Here is a 17,546-nt window from a genome sequence, read left to right on the forward strand (position 1 = left end):
ATCGCGTGAGGCTCTCTGCAGACGTGTGTGGCCTCTGGGACACCAAGTGTCTCTGGGAACTAAGTGCCAGGTAAGGCACAAGAGTTTAGCATCTGGGCGAGTTCAGCAGCAGGGCGAGGAGGCCAGGGCCCCATACGCTGCCCTTCCTCTTCCCTTGAGAAGAGGGCTGCTATCCAGTGTACGGTTTTTAAAAGGACCCCTAAATAAAACAACAACAACAACAACAAAGCTATGCAGTCAGACAGCCAGCAGCAGGGTGGGGGCTATCCAGTGTTCTGCATCGAGTGCCACATGTATGATTATATGCCTCTGGGGCATAAGTCATGGGTGTGTCCTCGGTGCAAGGAGCTCCAGGCTCTCAGGGAACACGTCCGCTCCCTTGAAGCCTTGGTGGCCGACCTGGAGAAGCGCAGGCAGCCAGAGGAGGACCGTGGGGAGACTTCTGGGGACGATCAGGCTTCGTCCCAACCTCAGGCGTGCAGCTCCTCGGCTGCCCGGGTGGGAAGTCTCGGGACTGGAGGATGTCATCCTGGAGAGGAGGGAAACAATCCCCTAGGGGGGATCCCTTCTCCAGGGGATGGGCCCGTATCCGAGCGCACTCGGGATACTCCTCGGCGGGAGGGGGGTCGGGGGCTTCTTGTAGTGGGGGATTCGATTATTAGAAACATAGAGAGGGGGGTTTGCGACGGATGTGAGGACCGCATGGTGACTTGCCTGCCTGGTGCGAAGGTTGCGGATATCACTTCTCGTCTAGACAGGCTGGTAGACAGTGCTGGGGGAGAGGTAGTGGCTGTGGTGCATGTCGGCACCAACGACGTGGGCAAGTGTAGCTGGGAGGTCCTGGAGGCCAAATTTAGGCTTTTAGGCAGGAAGCTGAAAGCCAGGACCCCAAAGGTAGCGTTCTCTGAAGTGCTACCTGTTCCACGCGCAGGGCCAGCTAGGCAGGCGGAGATCAGGGGTCTCAATGCGTGGATGAGACGGTGGTGTAGGGAGGAGGGGTTTAGATTCGTTAGGCACTGGGGAACGTTTTGGGACAAGCGGGGCCTGTACAAGAGGGACGGGCTCCATTTGAACCAGAATGGAACCAGACTGCTGGCACATAACATTAAAAAGGTGGCAGAGCAGCTTTTAAACTGATCCCTGGGGGAAGGCCGACAGGAGCCGAGGGGCATCCGGTTCGGGACTCCTCATCCCTATGGGATGAGGATGGGGAGGTTAGAGAACAACAAGACAAAGGCAGGGTAGGAGAAGAAATTGGGAAAGGTAGGGAGATGGGATGTGATAGACGGTTTGGCACAATGAGAGGATGCGGGGACAAAGGAGCGAATAAGCAGCCCATCCTGGGGCATTCCGTGTATAATTGCTTTTATGCGAATGCCCGAAGTCTACGAGCAAAGGTGGGAGAACTAGAATGTCTGGTGACAAGGGAAAATATTGACATAGTGGGCATAACGGAAACCTGGTGGAATGCGGAGAATCAGTGGGATACCGCAATCCCGGGCTATAAACTCTACAGGAGGGACAGGCAGGGGCGTGTTGGAGGTGGGGTGGCCCTTTATGTTAAGGAAGGGATAGAATCCAGCAAAGTAGAGATTGAAGGTGGGTCCGACTCCACCGTAGAATCTCTGTGGGTTAAATTACCAGGCTTGAGCAGCGATGTAATACTGGGGGTGTGCTATCGCCCTCCAGACCAGAAATCTGATGGGGACCTTGAAATGAGGAAACAGATCAGGGAAGTGACAAGGAAGGACAGGGTTGTAATCATGGGGGACTTCAATTATCCTCATATTGACTGGGTCAATTTGTGTTCTGGTCACGATAAGGAAACCGGATTTCTTGACGTGCTAAATGACTGTGGCTTAGATCAGCTAGTCACGGAGCCCACCAGAGGACAGGTGACTCTGGATTTAATTTTGTGCGGTACGCAGGACCTGGTTAGAGATGTAAACGTTACTGAGCCATTGGGGAACAGTGATCATGCTGCGATCCGTTTTGACGTGCACGTTGGGGGAGGAATACCAGGCAAATCTCTAACAAAAACCCTTGACTTCCGACGGGCGGACTTCCCTCAAATGAGGAGGCTGGTTAGAAGGAGGCTGAAAGGGAGGGTAAAAAGAGTCCAGTCTCTCCAGAGTGCATGGAGGCTGCTTAAAACAACAGTAATAGAGGCCCAGCAGAGGTGTATACCGCAAAGAAAGAAGGGTTCCACTAAATCCAGGAGAGTGCCCGCATGGCTAACCAGCCAAGTTAGAGAGGCTGTGAAGGGCAAGGAAGCTTCCTTCCGTAAATGGAAGTCTTGCCCTAATGAAGAGAATAAAAAGGAACATAAACTGTGGCAAAAGAAATGTAAGAAGGTGATAGGGGAGGCCAAGCGAGACTATGAGGAACGCATGGCCAGCAACATTAAGGGGAATAATAAAAGCTTCTTCAAATATGTTAGAAGCAGGAAACCCGCCAGAGAAGCGGTTGGCCCTCTGGATGGTGAGGGAGGGAAAGGGGAGATAAAAGGAGACTTAGAGATGGCAGAGAAATTCAATGAGTTCTTTGCATCTGTCTTCACGGCAGAAGACCTCGGGCAGATACCGCTGCCCGAACGGCCCCTTCTAACCGAGGAGTTAAGTCAGATAGAGGTTAAAAGAGAAGATGTTTCAGACCTCATTGATAAATTAAAGATCAATAAGTCACCGGGCCCTGATGGCATACACCCAAGGGTTATTAAGGAATTGAAGAATGAAGTTGCAGATCTCTTGACTAAGGTATGCAACTTGTCCCTCAAAACGGCCACAGTGCCAGAAGATTGGAGGATAGCAAATGTCACGCCTATTTTTAAAAAGGGAAAGAGGGGGGACCCGGGAAACTATAGGCCGGTCAGCCTAACATCTATACCGGGTAAGATGGTGGAATGCCTCATCAAAGATAGGATCTCAAAACACATAGACGAACAGGCCTTGCTGAGGGAGAGTCAGCATGGCTTCTGTAAGGGTAAGTCTTGCCTCACAAACCTTATAGAATTCTTTGAAAAGGTCAACAGGCATGTGGATGCGGGAGAACCCGTGGACATTATATATCTGGACTTTCAGAAGGCGTTTGACACGGTCCCTCACCAAAGGTTACTGAAAAAACTCCACAGTCAGGGAATTAGAGGACAGGTCCTCTCCTGGATTGAGAACTGGTTGGAGGCCAGGAAGCAGAGAGTGGGTGTCAATGGGCAATTTTCACAATGGAGAGAGGTGAAAAGCGGTGTGCCCCAAGGATCTGTCCTGGGACCGGTGCTTTTCAACCTCTTCATAAATGACCTGGAGACAGGGTTGAGCAGTGAAGTGGCTAAGTTTGTAGATGACACCAAACTTTTCCGAGTGGTAAAGACCAGAAGTGATTGTGAGGAGCTCCACAAGGATCTCTCCAGACTGGCAGAATGGGCAGCAAAATGGCAGATGCGCTTCAATGTCAGTAAGTGTAAAGTCATGCACTTTGGGGCAAAAAATCAAAACTTCACATATAGGCTGATGGGTTCTGAGCTGTCTGTGACAGATCAGGAGAGAGATCTTGGGGTGGTGGTGGACAGGTCGATGAAAGTGTCGACCCAATGTGCGGCAGCAGTGAAGAAGGCCAATTCTATGCTTGGGATCATTAGGAAGGGTATTGAGAACAAAACGGTTAGTATTATAATGCCGTTGTACAAATCTATGGTAAGGCCACACCTGGAGTATTGTGTCCAGTTCTGGTCGCCGCATCTCAAAAAAGACATAGTGGAAATGGAAAAGGTGCAAAAGAGAGCGACTAAGATGATTACGGGGCTGGGGCACCTTCCTTATGAGGAAAGGCTACGGCGTTTGGGCCTCTTCAGCCTAGAAAAGAGACACTTGAGGGGGGACATGATTGAGACATACAAAATTATGCAGGGGATGGACAGAGTGGATAGGGAGATGCTCTTTACACTCTCACATAATACCAGAACCAGGGGACATCCACTAAAATTGAGTGTTGGGCGGGTTAGGACAGACAAAAGAAAATATTTCTTTACTCAGCGCGTGGTCGGTCTGTGGAACTCCTTGCCACAGGATGTGGTGCTGGCGTCTAGCCTAGACGCCTTTAAAAGGGGATTGGACGAGTTTCTGGAGGAAAAATCCATTATGGGGTACAAGCCATGATGTGTATGCGCAACCTCCTGATTTTAGGAATGGGTTAAGTCAGAATGCCAGATGTAGGGGAGAGCACCAGGATGAGGTCTCTTGTTATCTGGTGTGCTCCCTGGGGCATTTGGTGGGCCGCTGTGAGATACAGGAAGCTGGACTAGATGGGCCTATGGCCTGATCCAGTGGGGCTGTTCTTATGTTCTTATGTTCTTATCCAAATTCTGTGCTTGTCATTGGAGGTTTTGCTCCATGTCCTGTTGCCATCAGAGGCCCATTTGGAGGGGCTTGGAAACAAGCCTTCTCAGAAGCGTTCCTCTGGCTGTTGAGCTCCCCTGAGCAGCCCAACTTACCCTTCCACTGCCCATTTTTAAGCAGGCAATAAAAATGTATTTAACAGCAATCGACAAATGTGCATCCAGATAAAATTGGCCAACAAGTGTTAACACCAAATAAGTTGTTACTGTAGTAATCCTCCTGTTTCAATTCATTATCTCTTCCTTACTCTCTGCCTTTGCTAATAATACAATTAAAGTATTAATTCACCAGCAGTCACCCTCAGTGTGGCTGTCCACAGATTGTAAGCTCCTGGGGCAGCGCCCTGGCTTCTTGCTCTGTAAAATGCTGTGCTCGTGGATGGCGCTGTATGAATACATAACAGTGTGTTGTCCACACTCTGTCCTTGATGATTTTAGACTGGTTTTTGCTGCTACTGTCTTTGGAAACGAATTTACTGTGCTCTCTTTATTTTTGAATGTTGCTGACTGTTCTTGGGATATTTTCATTTTTTTTAAACGAAGTTTATTTATTTATTACAGATGCAGGTAAGGAAAATCGGTTAGACTTAGGGCTGGGATTACACAGGTTACACATGAGGGTATTGGCCATCGATTACAACATACATTAGTCCGACAACAAAAAAATGATAATGTCTAAAAATGAAATTATTCATCAATACAAAAAATTATCATAGTTGTTAATCTACTGATTAATAATTTAACTAAACAATCAATATTTTTTATCTAAAATTATCTATCCAATCATAAAAAGGCTTCAAATTTTTACTTATACGCTCTTCTTACCACTAAACTAATATTTAAAATCAAATATTTCTTATCTGATTCTTGTTTTCTGATGTCGCATTTAAGATGAATGTTTCCAGTTTAAATGGTAATACACACTTCAATACCTCTTGTAATAGTTTATATATCATTTTCCAATATTTCTTTGCTTTTTCGCATATCCACCACATATAATAAAAAATTCCCTCAATTCTTTACTTATCCAACATTTGTTTGATGACCCAGGGTACATTTTTACTATTTTCTCTGGAATTAAATACCATCTATAAATTATTTTATATAATTTCTCTTTTAAAGAATAACCCTTTTAGTTATCTTAATACCACTTTAATTTTCACAATATTTGTGTTCCATGTTTTCATTTACATCTACTTTGATTTAATATAATTAATGGAATACTCTTCATTTCTAAAAGAATTTGGTCCATTAATATCTACAAAAGAAAAAAAAATATATTTGTTGTTCAGCCATTATCATTTTCTGTCTTAGTACTTCCTTTGTTCTCTGTCTTATTGGTGTTTTCCTTCATGCTCCTCCCACTGCTCCTTCCACTTCTTTTCTTAACTCTCTTAAATTTCTTAACCCCTCTCTTCTTTCTTTTTCTTCATTCTGTTCTTTTTGGATTTAATCCAAAAATTCTTCCTCTTCTCAAAACAACGTGCTCTCTGAAAGTTCTCTCTTTTTTCTTCCTTAAAATTCTTAATTCTGATGACAATTGCTTTTTCCATCTCCTGTCTCATTTCAAAAATTTCCACTTCTTTAGTTTCATCCGACATTTGATCCATTCTTTTTTCTTGTCTGTTATTTATAATCTGTTCCTGCATGCTTGTCAGGGAGGAGTTTATTTGCTTCATTTGCTTCATTTGTTGCTTCAGATAATTTTCTGACCTGTTGCTTCATTTCACTTCTGAAATCCCACAACAAATCCATTAACAAGGACTGGCTTTTACTAACATCCTTTAAATTTTTAAATACCATTCTTTCCAATATCAAATCAAGCCAATATACCTCTGGCTGTAAAAAAAAAAACAGCGCTAAAATGGTCCAACAATTTAAAAAAACAACCCACTCTCATTATCTTGTTTCACCTTCTTGTAGGGCTAATTTCCAATTCTTATATCCAAAAAGTGTAAGTCAATATTCCACTTCCAGTCAATAACAATGTGAAATCAGTCAAGACTTGGATGACTCCTTAATTGTTTATTATCTTGCATCCCTTCTTCCAAAAGGGGTGGATCAGTAATCCAGGTCAATAACACTGTCAGTTAGTATGCCTTTAAATGACCAGACCTGAATCGAGCCTTCTTGCTAGGAAAGTAAAAGTTATTTCAGCCATTGAAGATTAGTTATTTATTTCTTTTCCATGCATACCATTCCTTAGCGTTGTAGGAAAGCTGTTTGCCCGAGTTGTACTAAAGAGGCTCTAGGTACTTGCAGAGAGCATCTATCCAGAATCGCAGTGTGGATTCCGAGCCAACAGGTCCACCACTGATATGGTATTCTCCCTTAGACAACTGCAGGAGAAATGCAGGGAACAATGACAGCCACTCTTTATAGCCTTCATAGATCTCACAAAGGCTTTCGACCTGGTCAGCAGAGATGGCCTCTTCAAGATTCTCCCCAAGATTGGATGTCCACCCAGGCTCCTCAGCATCATCATATCTTTCCACAAGGACATGAAGGGCACTGTTGTCTTCGATGGCTCCACATCAGACCCTTTTGACATCCGAAGCGGAGTGAAGCAGGGCTGTGTTCTTGCACCAACCTTGTTTGGGATTTTCTTCGCTGTCCTGCTGAAGCAGGCCTTTGGAACTGCAACAGAAGGCATCTATCTCCGGACCAGATCAGACGGAAAGCTCTTCAACCTCTCCAGACTGAGAGCAAAATCCAAAGTCCAGCTGAAATGTCTGCGTGACTTCCTCTTTGCCGACGATGCAGCTGTCACTACCCACTCATTTTTAGGAATGAATAACCCACTACCCATTTTTAGGAATGGGTTAAGTCAGAATGCCAGATGTAGGGGAGGGCACCAGAATGAGGTCTCTTGTTATCTGGTGTGCTCCCTGGGACACTTGGTGGGCCGCTGTGAGATACAGGAAGCTGGACTAGATGGGCCTATGGCCTGATCCAGTGGGGCTGTTCTTATGTTCTTATGTTCACTCTGCCAAAGATCTCCAGCAGCTCATGGATCGTTTTAGCAAGGCCTGCCAAGATTTTGGACTGACAATCAGCCTGAAGAAAACACAGGTCATGGTTCAGGATGTGGACTCACCTCCCTGCATTACAATCTCTGAGCATGAACTGGAGGTTGTCCATGACTTTGTGTACCTTGGCTCAACGATCTCCGACACTCTTTCTCTCAATACCGAGCTAAACAAGCGCATCGGTAAAGCAGCTACCACGTTTTCCAGACTCACAAAGAGAGTCTGGTCCAACAAGAAGCTGGTCCAAACAAGAACATACCAAGATCCAGGTCTACAGAGCTTGCGTCCTGAGTACACTTCTGTACTGCAGCGAGTCATGGACTCTTCGCTCACAACAGGAGAGGAAACTGAGCGCTTTCCACATGCGCTGCCTCCGACGCATCCTCGGCATCACCTGGCAGGACAAAGTTCCAAACAACACAGTCCTGGAACGTGCTGGAATCCCTAGCATGTATTCACTGCTGAAACAGAGACACCTGCGTTGGCTTGGTCATGTCGTGAGAATGGATGATGGCCGGATCCCAAAGGATCTCCTCTATGGAGAACTCGTGCAAGGAAAGCATCCTATAGGTAGACCACAGCTGCGATACAAGGACTGCGATCTGCAAGAGGGATCTGAAGGCCTTAGGGATGGACCTCAACAAGTGGGAAACCCTGGCCTCTGAGCGGCCCGCTTGGAGGCAGGCTGTGCAGCATGGCCTTTCCCAGTTTGAAGAGACACTTTGCCAACAGTCTGAGGCTAAGAGGCAAAGAAGGAAGGCCCATAGCCAGGGAGACAGACCAGGGACAGACTGCACTTGCTCCCGGTGTGGAAGGGATTGTCACTCCCAGATTGGCCTTTTCAGCCACACTAGACGCTGTGCCAGAACCACCTTTCAGAGCGCGATACCATAGTCTTTCGAGACTGAAGGTTGCCAATACAATACAATGCATACCATTCAGCAGGGTGACTTTTCTTGCAGTCACCCTTATTATGAAACAGAAAAATACTCCAGCAAGGGTTTCTTTAAATCCAGATTTGCTCATTTCCCCTCTGGGTGGCTACCAGCCAACATAAATAATCTAAAAGTTAGCTTTTCCTCCTCCCAACCTCTTGATTGCAGTTCTTGTTAAAGCCTTTTAATGAGCTGGTTACTCACAATTTAAAGTTTTTTTCTCTGTCATGTTGTTGTATCTAGGCCGTGGGGGGGGGGGAGTTCTCAGCTGTCCGAATTGTCTCCAAAGATGGCGTCCGGGATATGATGTGATTCAGCATAGAGCAAATGGGGAGAAAATCTCTGAAGTTGCCTGCTTCAAGAGACTCCCCCCTTCAAGCTCTCAGCCTTCGTTCCTTCTTCTGGGCAACAAAGAGTGTCTGATTGTTGAGGCACTTGAAAAACACATCTATTTAGCAGTCCCCCATCCCCCCTGGAGCCTCTGAGGTTCACTGCTACTTCACTGAGTGTTGACTCTGCCCCCTTGGAATATTTTCATAAGGAAGCAATTATACCATTTAAAATAAAAGTCAAAATGGGAGAAACCAAAATAAAACTGAAACCAGTTTGAAACCTGACATGTGCCTTTCTTGCAAGCTGATCTTAATGGACTGTTCTGAGGTTGGCTTTCTTAGTACATGTCCATGTGCCTTGGTACCCAGAACTGTGCTGGGCTTTCACAGATGCTCTTTATGTCACATGTGAATGCTCTGATGCTGAGGAGGGAGGGAGGAGTTGTGGAAAACTCACCTGTTGGTTACACCTTGAATATCATGTTCAATTACAGTGTGGAGAAAAGTCCTTTTGCACCAAAGCCTGGTGGGAAAACTGATAAGCACTGCAGAAACTGATTGCCTCTAACCGGGCAGCCATCATTCTACATCAGTTATGCAGTTATTCGGCACATCAGTTAATTAGTCATCATTATACACGATGGCTGCGATGGTCAAAGCCAACACCAAAGGAGCATCACACACCAAAGCCAACACCAAAGGAGCGGGATACCCTTTGCTGGGGTCTGGGTTCCATTCACCTAGTGCAGGGGCTGGCAACCTGTGGCTCTAGAGTCGCATGTGGCTCTTTCAGCTGTCTGCTGCGGCTCCTCCAGTGAAAGTGGCAAAGGGGGTAACAGGAGGCACCTGTGCTGGGAGGGCAGGCTGCTTCCCTCCGCCCCCTGAGCTCACTGCCCTCCTCTCCCTTCACCCCCACCTGCCCCACATTGGTTTCCCTTTTCAATTTTGCCAGCTCTGCAGGCTTAAGCTCCCTGTTTTTCCCTTCCCCAACTCTCCAGCAGGAGGCCCTCCTCCTCAGCCATTTCGAGCCCTTGCAGCCCACCTTTCCCTGAGCAGGTCCCCACTCAGTGCAAGGACAGGCTTTTCCTCCACAGCAGAGGAGACATCCTGTGTGTCTACTCAGTAGTAAGCCCCATTACAGTGGATGAAGCTTACTCCCAGGAAAGGGTGCCTGGGATGGCAGCCTTGGAGCCTGCTCCTATGCATGTCTACTCAGTTGTAAGCCCCATTACAGCAGATGAAGCTTACTCCCAGGAATGGGTGACTGGGATGGCAGCCTTGGAGCCCGCTCAAGGCCAAGCACAAGGACGGGTGAGTGGGAGCCCGCACAGGTCTGTTCGAGAGTAAGCCCCGATGTGGTCCCTGGGCTACACCCAGGAAGGTGTGGAGGGCTGTAGCCTCAGCCTCCTCCTGTGCAGGTCTACTCACAAGTAAGCCCCGCTGTAGTCAGTGGGGCTTCCTCCAAGGAAGGTGTGGAGGGCTGCAGCCTCAGCCCCCTCCTATGCAGGTCTACTCACAAGTAGTCAGTGAGGTTTCCTCCCAGGAAAGTGTGGAGAGGACTGCAACCTGAGAGCTCCAACCAACTTGTCTGCTCAGAAGTCCCATTGTAGCCAATGGGGCTTACTCCCAGGGTAGTGTGGAGAGGGTTGCAGCCTGAGTGAGGGAGGACAGGCAGGCAGGCGGGGCAGAAGCTTGCCTGTGGCTGCCCCACTCTGGCTTCTTCTCTTCCCCACCTCTGGAGTCTGTGTCCTTTTTTCCTTCCAGCAGGGTGCCTCTGGAAGGTGGGGGGAGTTCTTTAGTATCCATGTAAGATAAGCAGATGTCATAACCGCCATATGTATTGGAATCCTGGAAGATCTGGTGAGGAGGTAGATGTGGTGTCAGCAGTGGCCCCTTTAAGGGTAAGGCCTGGGCATCCAGCAGAGTGTGCTGCACAGCTGCAGCCACTTGAAGGCAATAGGGCCCTCAGGGATATAATGAGCACCTGAGGCAGGAAGGAGGTGTGGGTTGTAGGAGGAGTGCAGGTTGGAGAGGAGACTGACTGACTGGGCTTATTGACTTGGATACTCTGACTGATTTACTTTGGAATCTGACCTTGGACTGTGACTTGGCTTATTGACTTTGGACTCTGCCCTGGATACTCTGACTGACTTTGTGACTAATGGACTGCTGGAGACACTGGAGTTTGAAGTGTGGCTGCTGTGCCCTAGACCTGCTGAGGACCCAGGGTCTGCTGTAGTGGTGGGAGGCTGCTGGCAGGAGAGAGGACCTCTGCAGGTTGAACAGGCGAGCTACCCTGGAGGTGGGGTCCAGCAGGACTGCAGGGCAGAACCAGGGTCTTTTGTTGGGGGAAAGAAGGGGAGCTAATTTGCTTAAAGTGGGCCTAATTCTCCAGGCAGAGAATGGCCTTGGAATCAGGCAAAACACCATAGAGGACCAGGCGTCTGAAAACACAGGACAAGAATGTATGACAAAACTAACTAAAAACTACAAGAGGGGGCTACATTATAAAAATGGGACCTATAAGAGCATAAAGGTAAAAAAAACAAAACTATACATGCAGTATTATCTTCATTTTAGATGTCAAAAGGGTTTTGTGGCTCCTGAGGTTTTTTTCTTCCGGAAAATGGGTCCAAATGGCTCTTTGAGTGTTTAAGGTTGCCGACCCCTGACCTAGTGCAATGCCGAAGCAGAGAAGACTGCATGGATTTCAACGAGTGCCAGCCCTGTTCAGGCTCAGTCACCCCTTGTGCTCCCTGCCTGCGCCCCTCTCCCAAATGGCCCCACATTTATTTATTAGACTTGTAATCTGCCTTTCTCCCCAAAAGGCACCCCAGGCGGCTAACAAACACTTAAAATACATACAGTACATAAAAATTATAAAAAACAGAATACAAATAAATAAAATAACAAGACCAGCAGCGATAAAACCAGCAGTATAAAAAGAATTGTTAAAAAAACCAGCCATCATGCCTTCTAGCAAGCATCAAATGTTTTCTGAAATTAAAAAAGTCTTCAGGCCTCACCAGAAGTTTAACAATGAACAAGCTGTTTGCAACTCAAAGGGGAGGGAATTCCACAATACAGGTGCCACCACCAAGAAGGCCCTATTTCTGGCTGCCATCCACCTAACCTCTCTTGATGATGACACAACCAACAGGGCCCTCTCTGATGACAGAGCAGACTGGGCCCGACTATACAGAAGAAATTCAGCCCTGTCTCTCCTCTGCAGGCTGCGGAGCCCTGTTGGAACTCGGGTGCAATGCCACCTGCGGGCATCTGGGGGGCAGCGTGTGGTCCAGCTGCCTGCAGCCCTCACCTGTGCCCTGCAGATGGGTTCAAACAAACTACCTCCACCTGCAGTGCTGAAGCTGCTTATGAAGTTGCAGGCAGGCAGTGTGCGTCAAGCTAACCAGGAGGGAGTGGAAGTGCCAGGAAACATGCGCGGTACAAGCACACAGGCCTGTAAGCCCACGGGACTGCTGTGGGGAATAAAGGGATCATCCAAATTAAACCAGGGTTGTTACGAGGATAAAAAGGGACACACATACAGTGTACACAGCCCTCAGAGGGAGGGTAGGATAAAACATCAAAAGGAGAATTTATAACAATAACACACCACTCACTATTCTCCTAATAAAGATTTATTCCTTTTTTTGCAGATACAAACTTATCAGAATGTACTTGAAATACACACAATGAGTAGTAGGGACAAATGACACAGCTCACAACAGCCCTGACAAGTGTCCCTGTAGAGGTGGAGATGCTACATCTTGGTGTTCTAGAATAGAGGGTGATACGTGATGGGAAGGATGTGTGCATTGTGCAGCAGGGTCTGAAAGCCCTGCCACTGTGTTGCGATGGGGGGGGCAGACACCAGAGGAGAGAGCAAGGGAGGGAAGCCCTGGGACAGCAATGAGGCCCACATAGTGAAGGAGGAGCCAGTGGCAAGGAAGGATGTGAAGGGGCTCTGCATTTCCATGAGGAATCTGGGTAGGCAACGTTGGTGACACAGCACTAACCTGGATCTCCCACTCCTCTGCTCTGTGCACTCAACAAGAACAAGGGACACAGAGAAACTATGGGTAGCAGTGGGCTCCAGTGCTGGAGACTGTAATGGAAATGCGAAAGATCCCTTGAGGAGATAGAGTGTGTTGTCAACAGTGGCCCCTTGCTCTGGCAGGCAAGCATGGGGTTGACACCAGGGCCTTAGATTGCAGTGAATGTGCTGCGCAGCTGCAGCCACTTGGAGGTAAAATGGTCCATAGGATTAAAAGCAGCACCTGCAGGCTGGAAAAGGGTGGGTGTAGAAGGAAGGAGCTTGGAAGGGAGTGAACTAACTGATGGAGTAACAGGTTGAGGAACTAATAGACTGGCTGATGGATTAATGGACAAATGGGCAAATGGACTTCTGACGATTGTTGGAGACACTGGAGGTTGATGTGTGGCTGCCACTTCCAATACCTGCTGAGGACCAAGTTGTTGCTATTGTGGCTGGAGAAGCTGCTGGCAGGAGAAGGGAGGAAGGAGGACCTCTGCAGGTTGAATAGGTGAGCTACCCTGGTGGGGGGGTCAAGCAGTACTGCAGCACAGAGCCAGGGCTGTTGTTGGGGAACACAGGGGAGGTAATTAGCTTAAAGTGGGCCTAGGTTCTCTAGGCGAAGTTTGGACTGGGAATTGGGCAAAACAGATATCTCTCTTCCACACTACCTATTCTGCACTGTTTCTTTGCTCCTTTTTAAATCCAGGGAGCAGGAGAAAGACAAGTGCATCTGGCAGATGGCTGGAAAGTCTTGGGCAGTGATGGCAGGAGGAAAAAGGGTGTTTCAATCAATCAATCAATCAATCAATCAATCAATCAATAATACCTTTATTGGCATATAAATGAGTAAACAAAATTACAACAGTCTCTAAAAGAATAAACATGATGGGGAGGGGAGATGGGAAATGATTCAAGAGAAGAGAGAAAAAGAGAAGGGAGTTCAGGAGGGGAGGGGATATTTTAATAATTTGGGATAGAAAACTGGCAACTGCTATGGTAATGTTTGCCTGATTGTCACTTAGCAAAACAAAAAAGGGATCAATAAATGGGCCAGTAGGATGCCGTAAAAAGGGATCCAAATACAACTTTCTGAGTGAACAATGCGCTGGCCAATGGATTAGGATATGCTCAAGTGTGTCCGGTTCGAGATGACAGAAGGAGCATAATCTGCAGTTCCGAGGAATGCGGGAGAATCTTCCAAGATGATATGAGGAGGGGAAAATATTAAAACGCGTGAGCATAAAAGCCCTTCTAAGGGAGGGATTTATTAGGGTATCAAAATATTTAGAGGGCTGACCTGGTAAAGGGCAGAAACCAAATGAGAGAGGGGAACATACTGGGTTAAGATCAGCAGAAAGAGAGGTAAATTCAGCTTCCCAGAGCCTGGTTTGGATTAGCTTATAGGCGCTGTTAATGTCGAGGCCCGCTAAAGATTCCAAAGAAAGATCTAAGGAGTTCAATTTGGAATCGATTTTATGAAACCAGCTAGACAAAAAAGTGTCTCTTAACAGGTCATTAAGAAGGGAATCAGATGGAAGGGACAGATGGAGCATGTGCCACTGCAAGTAGACAAGCAAGTGAGGTCTGGCTGCACCAGTGATACCACTGGCTGTGATGGAGTTTGCAAAGCAACAGGGCCTGCATGGAAGGAGTACAGAAGAACAGCATAAGAACCTAAGAAGAGCCCCGCTGGATCAGGCCAAAGGGGGACCCATCTGGGTCAGCTTCCTGTATCTCGCAGTGACCCACCAGATGCCTCAGGGAGCATACAAGACAACAAGAGACTTGCATCCTGAAGCCCTCCCTTGCACCTGGCATTCTGAAGTTGCCTACTTCCAAAACCAGGAGGTTGCACATACCCATCACGGCTTACAACCTGTGACGGACTTTTCCTCCAGAAATCTGTCCAATCCCTTTTTCAAGGTACCCAGGCCAGATGCCTGCACCACATCCAGTGGCAAGAAGTCCCACAGACTAATTATCCCCTTATAAAGGCATCCAGGCCAGATGCCATCACCACATCCAGTGGCAAGGAGTCCCACAGACTAATTATCCCCTTGTAAAGGCTCCCAGGCCAGATGCTATCACCACATCCAGTGGTAAGGAGTCCCACAGACTAATTATCCCCTTGTAAAGGCTCCCAGGCCAGATGCCATCACCACATCCAGTGGCAAGGAGTTCCACGTACTGATGACAGGCTGGGCAAAGATATTTTGTATCTTAAAATGCTTGTACTCAGCAGTCATCCTGCAGGCTTCTCTTAGCTGCTGCACATGGCTGGGCAGCCTAAGGGTCCCCCCGGGGCCCTGTTAGGGAAGCGCACAGAGAAGACAGCAGGACACACAGACAGCAGCAGCCTCAGAACCTCACTGCCTCTGGGAACAGTATATGCAATTGCATGCAGCGACCCCTGCTGGAGAGATGGGAGGCGAGGCGACTGCCAGTCCTCAACCCGCCCCCAGTGAGCATGCGCGAAGCAGCACCCCTGCTGGAGGGTTGAGGCGAGGCGCCCGCGCTTCCACTGAACATGCGCAAAGCAGCAACCCTGCTGGAGAGATGAAGCAAGGGCCCCCGCTTCCACAGAGCATGCGCAGAGCAGCGACCCTGCTGGAGAGATGAAGCAAGGGCCCCGCTTCCACCAAGCATGCGCACAGCAGCGTCCCCTGTTGGGGAGATGATGTTGTAACCTTTATTGGTATATACATATGCATCAAAACAATATACGAATAAAATTCAAAGTTTATATACGACCAGAAGATGGCTCCATAATCCATAAATGCATGGCACACACAGGAAAAATCCAATAGTCAATAGTGCCCCCATTAACTGATCTCATACAGGGCTAAGCTTCCAGTCTCATTTCCCATGTACTTATGACTGTGGCGATAAAGCAAGAGATGTTGATACGAGTTTCTCCCTTCTCTGCTGACAAAAGTGCTTGTAGCACATCACCCTCTGCCCATCCCCAGAAGCACTCTAGGATGGGCATAAGATGTTTATGACGCTGGGTCTTGTGCAAGGGACAGAACAGAAGGATATGTTCAACTGACTCCACATGGTTCAGATCACAAAGCCTTGTGGAAAGAGGTATCTCTTTAAACCGGCCCCATAGAAGGGCTGAAGGAAGGGCATGACATCTTGCCAGCATGAAGGCTCTTCTTAACTGCGGATTAATCAGCTTGGATAAATAGAATGGAATCCTACCTAACTGGACGGGTACATGAAAGTGCAATGGGGAGCAGGAGGTGTTGGCCAAACTCATTAGCTCTTGACATTCAATGTCCATGATTCTCTCCCTGACAGCTCTATATGCTGCTGTTTGACGCAACATACCCAGACACTCAATATCGAGACCAATTGATTTTAACTTGGTGTGTAAAATGGTGATCCCACAAGGCAGGACCGAGTCTGATACCAATTGGAACATCAGACTGTCATTGACCACACTGAAAAGGATACCAAGCCAAAACTTTGCAAATCTTAGCCATGCCATTGTGTTCAACCTGATAAGACCTATCTCAAGGCATAAAACAGAGTAAGGGACACATCTCGGCATGCCTAAAATTTTCCTAAGGAAAATAGATTGAATACGCTCCGTAGCTAGATTTAGTGCCTTGAACCAGACCGGAACACCATATGAAACTTGAGTAACAGTCTTGGCTTTGAAAACCTCCTGGGCTGCTGGAACGTATCTGTTGCCCTGGGTAGGATAAAATCATGCAATTGCTGACGATGAAAGCTTAGCCAAGTTAAGCACTGAGCTGTGATGGGAAGCCCATGATTGCCTATAGTGAAATGTAATACCCAAGTATTTAAACTGGCAGACTTGCTCAATCTTATTACCCTTACAGATCCAGCTGTAAGACTTCCAACTCTTTGAAAAGATCATAACTTTGGACTTGGTATAATTAATCTCCAGCTTGTTGGTTACTAGGTATTCAGCACATTTGTTAAGCAACTTCAAAAGGCCAAAGCGGGTGTAAGATAATAGAGCCATGTCATCTGCATATAAAAGCATTGGCACCCAAAGGTTGCCCAGCTTAGGACAATGGCTGTTAAACATTCTCCAAGGCTGGAGCGAGGTCATTCATAAACAGGTTGAACAGTAGAGATGCCAGGATGCAACCCTGTTTGACCCCTTTATTGGTAGTTATTGTCTGGGACAGAGTCCCAGATTGGGGACACCGCACCTTACAGGATGTGTTGGTGTACAGAGATCTGATTAGAAGCCAAAGTCTTTTATCTATCCCTAGTAAGGTAAGCTTGTTCCAAAGCAATCCTCTATTGAATCAAATGCCCCTTTTAAATCAATAAAGGCTACATACAGCCTTGCCTTGGATGCCTTAACTTGTTTATCAATAAGATGCGAGAGAATCAGGCAGTTGTCAATGGTCGATTTACCTTGCCTGAAACCTGCTTGCTCTGGTCCAAGAATGCAGTGGGAGCTAACCCAGGCCCTGAGCTTATTATATAGGTATCTTGCATAGGTTTTGCCGACAGTTGACAATAAGCTGATAGGCCTAGAATTGGCCGGGGAGTCAGGATCACCTTACTTAAAGATTGGGACAATGATTGCGGTCAACCAGTCTTGTGGGGTTTGTCCCGTTCTGTTAATTTCAGAGAAAAGAGGAGGTAGTAGTCATGCCCACCAATCAGGATCATTTTTCAACAATTCAGGGGGTATTGCATCAATTCCAGGGGCCCTCTTACTTTTAAGTTGTCCAATTATTGACTAACTTCTTCTGGTTCCACTGGGGCCCATACAGGAAGCTCAGATTCACAGAAATCTACACATCCTTCCCGAGGGAGGTTAATATC

Source organism: Tiliqua scincoides, chromosome 9 (assembly GCF_035046505.1).
Source record: "Tiliqua scincoides isolate rTilSci1 chromosome 9, rTilSci1.hap2, whole genome shotgun sequence".
Classification (NCBI taxonomy): domain Eukaryota; kingdom Metazoa; phylum Chordata; class Lepidosauria; order Squamata; family Scincidae; genus Tiliqua; species Tiliqua scincoides.